The sequence below is a fragment of the Capra hircus genome, chromosome 15 (assembly GCF_001704415.2).
Source record: "Capra hircus breed San Clemente chromosome 15, ASM170441v1, whole genome shotgun sequence".
NCBI classification, from domain to species: domain Eukaryota; kingdom Metazoa; phylum Chordata; class Mammalia; order Artiodactyla; family Bovidae; genus Capra; species Capra hircus.
Window position 1 is genome coordinate 31,245,069 of NC_030822.1, and position 8,844 is coordinate 31,253,912.

The 8,844-nt window shown below is 49.7% G+C and overlaps 1 protein-coding gene across 1 annotated transcript in view; it reads left to right on the forward strand.

The window, feature by feature from the left end:
* Window positions 1–8,844, forward strand: part of PDE2A (phosphodiesterase 2A) — a 509,398-nt gene that overhangs the window by 456,220 nt on the left and 44,334 nt on the right. The window lies entirely within an intron of this gene.

Consider the following 8,844-nt stretch of genomic DNA (forward strand, 5'->3'; position numbering starts at 1 on the left):
CCTGCCTGCCTTGGGTGCAACGAATGGTGACAAACAGCGAGGCGCTGACCTTCACGAGGCCAAAGCAAGTGGTAACACTTTGTTTTGCTTGTTGGAATGTTCAGTGACACAGATTCTTCCAGTTTCACCCTCCCCTGATGTGGGTGAAGGGTGGAGCTCGCTGACTATTTCTTGCTCAAGAAATGTGCAGCCTAATTCACAGGCAAGGGTGAGCGCCCCTCAGCAGTGAGGGACCCTGCCTGTGTGTGACCGGTGCGTCCTGGGAGAGCAGCTTTACGCTGGTACGACCCTGACCAGGGTCTGTCTAGGCGGTAGGTTCAGACCTCTCTCCAGGTCCTGTCCACACTGATGCTGTTTAGATGAGACTGTGAGCTTCTACAGTGAGAACATTAGGCCTGGCCTCGGCCTGCGCACGCTGGGACTGGGGACCTGGGCAGAGGCCTGGCCTGGCCTCCGGCCCAGAAAATTCTGTGCCTGCGTCCGGATGTCAGTGCTCAGAGGTCTGGGGGCTGGGACTGAGCTGGGCTTCTCTGGGTAGCGTGCTGGTCTCCGAGTGGGTCCCACGGCCCTCCCAGGGGTCAGTGCTGCAGTAGGCTCTCAGTCTTTCCTCCTGCCAGGAGGGCTCAGTGCTGCGGGAAGCTCAGTCTCTCCTTCTCCCAGGGGTCAGTGCTACAGGAAGCTCAGTCTTGCCTCCTGCCAGGAGGGCTCAGTGCTGGTAAGGTAAGCTCTCAGTCTTTCCTCCTGCTTGGAGCTGTTTGTATGCGTTGGAGACAAATCCCTGTGGGTATCTTCCTTTGCAAGAATTTTTTCCATTCTGAGGGCTGTCTTTTTCTTTCACTGCAGGTGCCCTTGGTTGTGCAGATGCTTTAAATGTTTATTAGGTCCCATTTGTTTATTTCTGTTTTATTTAAATAGTCCCGATTCTAAGAGGTGGATCAAAAAAGAACTTGCTGCATTTTATGTCAAAGTGTGTTCTGCTTTTTTCCTTAAGAGTTTCATTGTCTGTCCATTTATTTAGACCTTTAATCTATTTGCAGTTTATTTTTGCATGCAACATTAGGAGTATTGTAATTTCATTCTGATTTTCTTTGCTAAGGACTCTGCCCGGTGTCCTCCACAGTAGCTGCCCCATTGGCCGTTCCCAGTATCAGTGTAGAAGAGCTCTCTTTCCTCCACACCCTCTCCAGCACTTATTGTTTGTAGAGTATCATCTGACTGTGGGCATTCTGACTGGTGTGAGGTGACAACTTGTTGAAGTTTTGATTTGCATTTCTCTCATATTTAGCGATATTGACATGATTTTTTGAAACTATGAGTTTGAAATCCTGCCATATTCTGAACATTTTTCCAGTGACCTCCCCTAAGACATTTCTTGAGGGCAGGTGTTTTTTTTACTTGCAGCCCTGCAGGCCCTGTTAATGTACATTAAGTGCCCATCAGCAGTGGTTTCTGGAGAAGGCAATGGCACCCCACTCCAGTACTCTTGCCTGGAAAATCCCATGGATGGAGAAGCCTGATAGGCTGCAGTCCATGGGGTCATGAAGAGTCAGACACGGCTGAGTGACTTCGCTTTCACTTTTCACTTTCATGCATTGGAGAAGGCAATGGCACCCCACTCCAGTACTCTTGCCTGGAAAATCCCATGGATGGAGGAGCCTGATAGGCTGCAGTCCATGGGGTCGTGAAGAGTCAGACACGGCTGAGTGACTTCAATTTCACGTTTCACTTTCCTGCATTGGAGAAGGAAATGGCAACCCACTCCAGTGTTCTTGCCTGGAGAATCCCAGGGACGGAGGAGCCTGGTGGGCTGCTGTCTATGGGGTCGCACAGAGTCGGACACGACCGAAGCGCCTTTGTAGCAGTAGGTGCTTTGCTGTGCTGTGCAGCCCGTCCTCTTTGGTGAAGAAGTTCGTCTGTGTCCGCTTTTGGAGTCTGCCTCTCAGTGACGCCCTGCGGTAGCTGGCCTTTGTCTGACTTCACTCTCCGTGTCATCTCTGCTCCCTCCCTTGTTGCTGGACGTGGCATGAGATCGTCCTCCCTACGGCTGAGAGATGCTGCTCTGTGCGTGCACCCCGTCTTCTGTATCCACTCATCTGTCCTTCTCTGATTAGCTGCTTTCTTGTCCTGCCTAGTGCAACCGAGATTGAGGGTTACCCATGCTTTTAAATTTTAGGTTTTCTCTGGATTGATTTCCAGCTGTTGGATTTGCTGGGTCCTAAGGTACTTCTGTGTTATTTTTCAAATGAACATCCGTACTGGGATCCCTATTGGATGTACTCATGTGATTGCAAAGAATGCTGCGGAGGGTTTCCTTCTCTCCACACCCTCTCTATCGCTGACTGTAGAGTGTTTGGCAATGGCCGTTCTGACCAGTGTGCCGTGATATCTTGCTGTAGCTTGGATTTGTATTTCTCTAGTGTTTAGTGGTGTTGACATTTTTCATGTGATTAAAAAAATAACAACTGTGGTTTAAGCTTGCATCTTGAAATTGGCTTCTTTAACGCCTGCCTTCTCTTGGATTCCTTTTCGATGACAACCCCTAGGACATTTTCCGAGGGCAGCTGTTTTTACTTACAGTCTCTGGGTCCTTGTGAATATTAAATACTCAACAGCAGAAGGAAATGGCAACCCACTCCAGTGTTCTTGTCTGGCGGGCCACCGTCCATAGGGTCGCAGAAAGTCAGACACGGCTGAGCGCATCAACTGCACAGCTCTCCATGGTGTTATTACAGAAAATGGCCACAAGGCGGCAGCCCCTGTTCATGCCGCATGCTTTTTTTTTTTTTTAAATCTGTAAATTCCTTGCTGTTTTCTATCGGAATAGAGTGGATTTCTGACGTTGTGTTTGTTTTAGGTGTACAGGAACTTGATTCAGTTATACACAGATGCTTATTCTCTTTAGAGCTCTATTTTTTTGCATATAGATCATGGCAGTGTGTTCAGTAAACTTCCCTATGCTGTTCAGTAGATACTTTTATCCTGTATTTGATAGATACAAGTGTGTGTATGTCACTTCCAATCTTTTCATTTATTCTGCCTGCATATGGAGGTGGGGGTCTCTCCAGAGGGGATCAGGAACTCCAGGTTCATTTTGGAGACACACCGCCTGCCGCATGCTCCCAGCTCGCTCTGCCCCAGGACACTCCAGCCTTGGCACCCAAGCCAGCTGGGCTCCAGGGATGAGACACTGCAAGTCGCCATGCCCTGAGGGGAACGGCGTTGGGATATCCTTTCCGTTTGTCTGTTCCATCCCTTCATTTGAGCTGGAGCGTGTCTTGTGAGTGTTCTGTTCCTTCCTCTTCCTTCTATGACAAGTCGTCTTGCTTCTGCACAGGTGTGCATGCGGCTTGCCAGGGCTTGTCTTTATGGGTCGATGCCAGGAGTGAAGTGTGCTTCCTTCTGTTGCACGGTGGGCCCTGGTCTCTCGTTTTGCCAGCAGTAGAGTGCATATATCGCTCTAAAGCAGCTCTCTGCTCCCTGCCCCACATCTTCATATTTTGATGCCCAGAAGCTTCTTCTCTAAGTCTGTGAGCCTGTGTCTCTGGGCAGTCCGTCCATTTGTACCCGTCTTTAGATTACACCTAGAAGTGATGCCATATGGTGCTAGTCTCTCCCTGTCTCTCGTACTTCTCTTGGAACAATCATCTCTGCCTTCTTTCCTGACACTGGACTTGGCATGCATCCCTCCCCCTTTATGGTTCATTCCCTTCTTCCGTATTCCACTGTGCACGTGTGCCCCATTGTGCATCCCTTCGCCTGCGCTTCTACGATTAACTTGTCTTTTTGTCCTGGCTGTTGTACATAGTGGAGCCAAAATTTCAGGGTTGCCCATCTCTATTAAAATTTTGGTTGTCTCAACCCATCTGCCTCAACCCCAGATGAGTCCAGACATGAGACACAAGCTTGCTGAGGCTCCTGAATGGGAGAACAGCCCAAGTCAGGGAGCTGGGAGGGAATAAGCTAGGCATTGCCTTTTTATTCCTTTGCTCTAGTCTCCTGCCTCTGCTGTGTTGGAGTATAGCCAATGTGCAGTTCTGTGCTTATCTTCAGGGCGCAGCCACGTGAGTCACTAGTAACGAGTACACGCAGCTAATCAGGGCACAGCCACGTGAGTCACTAATGACAGATACACACAGTTTATCAGGGCGCAGATACTTGAGTCACTAATGACATATACACACAGCTAATCAGGGCACAGCCACGTGAGTCACTAATAATGTGTACATGCAGCTTATCAGGGCACAGCCATGTGAGCCACTAAGGACGTGTACACACAACTTATCAGAGCACAGATACTTGAGTCACTAATGACATATACACACAGCTAATCAGGGCACAGCCACGTGAGCCACTAAGGACGTGTACACACAACTTATCAGGGCACAGTTATGTGAGTCACTAATGACATATACACGCAGCTTATCTGTTCTGTTTTGGATTCTTTTCCCATAGAGGTTATTGCAGAAGGTTGAGCAAAGTACCCTGTGTTGAATATCAGGTTCTTCCTGAAAATCTATTAGAGATACTGATTTCTGTGTATATGTGATGGGAAGGAAGGAAATAATGGTTTTGGATTATCCATTACAGATAGAGATTTCTCTGTATATGTTAGAGATACAAATTTCTGTGTCTGTTTGGAAGGAAGAAAGGAAAGAGAGAATCCTTCTGGATTGTCTATTACAGATACAGATTTCCGTGTATGTGTTATCCCTGACCTCCGAATTCATCCTTGTTTTTTCACCTTGTTTTGGAACCTTCTGTTTCTGTTTGAATTCTGAGTCTCTTTTGTGGTGTAAATTTCTTCCTTTATTACTCTTTCTTACTCTTATCCCCTAGAAGGGATGTCCTAGAAGGGATGATGTCATATGCTGTTTTCTTTCTTGGTCTGGCTGGGTTCGCCTAGACTATGTTCCTCCGAGGTCCATCCTTGTGATTACTGCCGGCATGGTTTCAGTGGCCATCCTGCATGGCTGTGTAATACTCCACTGTATATATGTGCGACACCTTCTTTACCTTTTAATCTGTCCTGCTGCATCCTGCTGGTTCTCTGTCTTGGCTATTGTAAGCAGTGCTGCCGTGAGTGTGGGGTGTGCGTGTGTTTTGGAATGGTGGTTTTCTCGGGCTACAGGCCCAGATTGTGGGCTGCGCTCTCTTGACGTCTTGTTTTCTGGCGTGCAGACACACAGGCTTTCCCGCAGCTGTTGCTAATGTCCCTTCCAACGCCCGCGTGAGGGGCTCGCTCTTCTAGCTGTCGCGTGCGTTTATTGTTTGTAGAATCGTGAGTATGGCCGTTCTGACAGGTGAGATTGGATCGCTTGCTGTCGCTTTGCCTGGTATTCACCCTGTCCTATTTAGGGATATAGACCATCTTGTTCTCTGGCCATTTGGGGATTTTTATTCTTTTTGTCTTTACTTTAAAGGGTGTGGGGAAAGTTAACCTTGCAGTTGGCTTCTTCAAAGTTGGTTGTCTTTGCAGTTGATTTCCGCAGTACTCACCCCAGGTCCTTTCCTGAGGGCAGCTGTCAGTAACAGCCCCACAGGCCTTGTGACTTGGAGGGACCAGTAAGCACAGGTGCTAAAGCTGTAGTTACGGGAACTGTCCACAGGGAGGCAGCACTTCTTCATGCCCACCTCTGGCTCCACCTGTAACCGGAGCCTCAGGGAAAGTCAGCTCCCTAGGCTGTGAGTTAATGTGGAACGTGCTGAGCAACCACCCAAGGGCTTGTGTCTCACTACTTCTTCCCCCTGCAGCCTCACCCCTCCGCTCCAGAGTTGTGTGTACCTGGGACACCCCTCCCTGCTGAGGAACCTCAGCGGCTGCACTCTCGGGACGGAGGCTTCAGCGGGGGACCACCTCCCCGCAGATCTGGATGCCTGGTGACTTGACCCTGGTCCTTGAGGCCAGACGGTCGTGTCACCGTCAGGGTGCACAGGGCAGACGAGACAGTTCAGGTTTAAGAGGGGTCTCAGTGCAGGGCACCCGGCCAGGCGCGTTAGCTCCAACCCAGTCCAGCCTTGGGAGTCAGACCTGCTCTGGTCCGAGGGATCGGCTAGCATCCCATGTCAGGGACATCTGAGGGAATAAACTAGGCAACGCTCTCCTCCCTTTTCTGTCTCTTTAATCGCATGCTAGATCACACGCCTGGGTCTTCTTAATCACATGGGCCACACAGCCTATGGCATAAGCCCTCTTGGAGGAGGTGGCCATTAGTCCCACCCACCACAGAGCTGCCGAGCAGATGGCCCACAGACTGCAGAACAATCACACCAGAGAAGTTCTCACTCTGTTAGAAAGTTCTAGGGCCCACAGAAGACTTCCCAACCTGGAATCTGGCAAAGGGGCTGAGAACCCCCAGGGCATTTGACTTTGGAGGCCAGTGGGATTCGATTACAGAACTTGCACCGGGCAGGAACACAGACTCTTGGAGGGCACAAGCAAACCCTTGTGCGACTGGAAACCAGGAGAAGGGAGCAGTGACCCCTCAGGAGGCTGACCCAGATGCCCCGTGAGTGTCCAGGAGCCTCCGGCAGAGGCGCGGGCCGGCGGTGGCCTGCTGCAGGGTCGGGGCACTGAGTGCAGCAGTGCATCATGGGACCTTTAGAAGGAGGTCACGATTATCTTCATCACCTCCACCATAGTTTGGCCTCAGGTCAAACAACAGGGGGGGAACACAGCCCCGCCCATCAACAGAAATTTGAATTAAAGATTTACTGAGCATGGCCCCCGTCAGAACAGTTTCCCCTCAGTCTCTCCCATCAGGAAGCTTCCAGAAGCCTCTCATCCTTCTCCATCAGAGGCCAGACAGACTGAAGACCACAGCCACAGAAAACTGGCCAATCTGATCACACGGACCACAGCCCTGTCCCAGTCAGTGAAACCAATGAGCCATGGCCTGTGGGGCCACCAAGACGGACGGATCACACAGACCACAGCCTGGTCCCAGTCAGTGAAACTATATGAGCCATGCCTGTGGGGCCACCCAAGACAGACGAGCCGTGGTGGAGAGGTCTGCCAAAATGTGGTCCACTGGAGAAGGGAATGGCAAACCACTTCGGTATTCTTGCCGTGAGAACCCCATGAACCGTATGAAAAGGCAAGAAGATAGGACACTGAAAGATGAACTCCCCAGGTTGGTAGGTGCCCAATATGCTACTGGAGATCAGTGGAGAAATAACTCCAGAAATAATGAAGAGACAGAGCCAAAGCAAAAACAACACCCAGTTGTGGATGTGACTGGTGAAGGAAGCAAAGTCCGATGCTGAAAAGAGCAACATTTCATAGGAACCTGGAATGTTAGGTCTGTGAGTCAAGTTCATGTCCCTCTGAAACCTATGCAAGAAGGACCCTTCTTGGCCTCTTTCTTACTTCTGCTGATTTTCCGGTAATCTTGGTGTCACTGTTTCATAGCTCATAGACACATCTCTCCAACCTTCTGTCTTCATGTGATGTATTCCCTGTGAGTCTTCACATAACCCTTGTGTGTATGTCTATCTCAGTGTCCAAATTTCCCCTCTTTATAAGGACACCAGTCATATTTTATCAAGGGCCCATCCTAATGACCTCATTTGAACTTGGTTACTTCCGTAAAGATCCTATTTTCAAATAAGGTCCCATGATGAGGTGCTGGGGATTAGGACTCTACCATAGCTTTTCTGGAGGCTTCCCTAGTGGATCTCTTGGAGAAGAAAATGGCAGCCCACTCCAGTATTCTTGCCTGGTGAATCCCATGGACAGAAGAGCCTGGCAAGCCCCAGTCTATGGGGTCACAGAGAGTTGGACGCAACTGCGTGACTAACATACAATTCACTTCCCTGGTGAATCAGATGGTAAAGAATCTGCCTGAAATGCAGGAGCTGCTACTGCTAAGTCACTTCAATTGTGTCCAACTCTGTGCGACCCCATAGATGGCAGCCCACCAGGCTCCACCATCCCTGGGATTCTCCAGGCAAGAACACTGGAGTGGGTTGCCATTTCCTTCTCCAGTGCATGAAAGTGAAAAGTGAAAGTGAAGTCACTCAGTCACTCACTCCTTGCGACCCCATGGACTGCAGCCTACCAGGCTCCTCTGTCCATGGGATTTTCCAGGCAGGAGTACTGGAGTGGGTGGCCATTGCCTTCTCCAGAAATGCAGGAGACCTGGGTTCAATTCCTAGGCCAGGAAGATCTGCTGGAGAAGGGAATGGCTACCCACTATAGTATTCTTGCCTGGAGAATTCCACAGACAGAGGAGCCTGGTGGGCTACAGTCCGTGGGGTCACAAAGAGTGAGTGACTGAGTGACTTCACTTTCACTTTCTTCTTCATCACTTTCATGAGAGATGCGATTCAGCCCATAGTAGCACCTCTTAGCAAGCTCTCAATTGATCTTTTGAGTATATCTTCTGCTTTTGGAAGTGGACTCTCATCATCAGTTCTTGGAAAATGGGAAGAACTCCACATAGCTCTAACGTCATCATGCTGCAGTTATAATAAGAGCTAATAAATGATGACTGGATGGCATCACTGACTCGATGGACGTGAGTCTGAGTGAACTCCGGGAGTTGGTGATGGACAGGGAGGCCTGGCGTGCTGCGATTCATGGGGTCGCAAAGAGTCGGACACGACTGAGCGACTGAGCTGAACTGCACTGAATAAATGCTGACTAAAAATTTGCTGAGGGATTACCATAAACTAGGTGCTGCTGTAAGTCTTTCTGGGATGTTTTGTCACTAACCCTTGCCTCTGCTCTGTGGTCCAGGGACTGTTACTTCTGCTTGGTAAGTGTGTTAGCTGCTCAGTCGTGTCCAACTCTCTGTGACCCCGTGGACTGTAGCCTGCCAGGCATCCATGGGATTCTCCAGACAA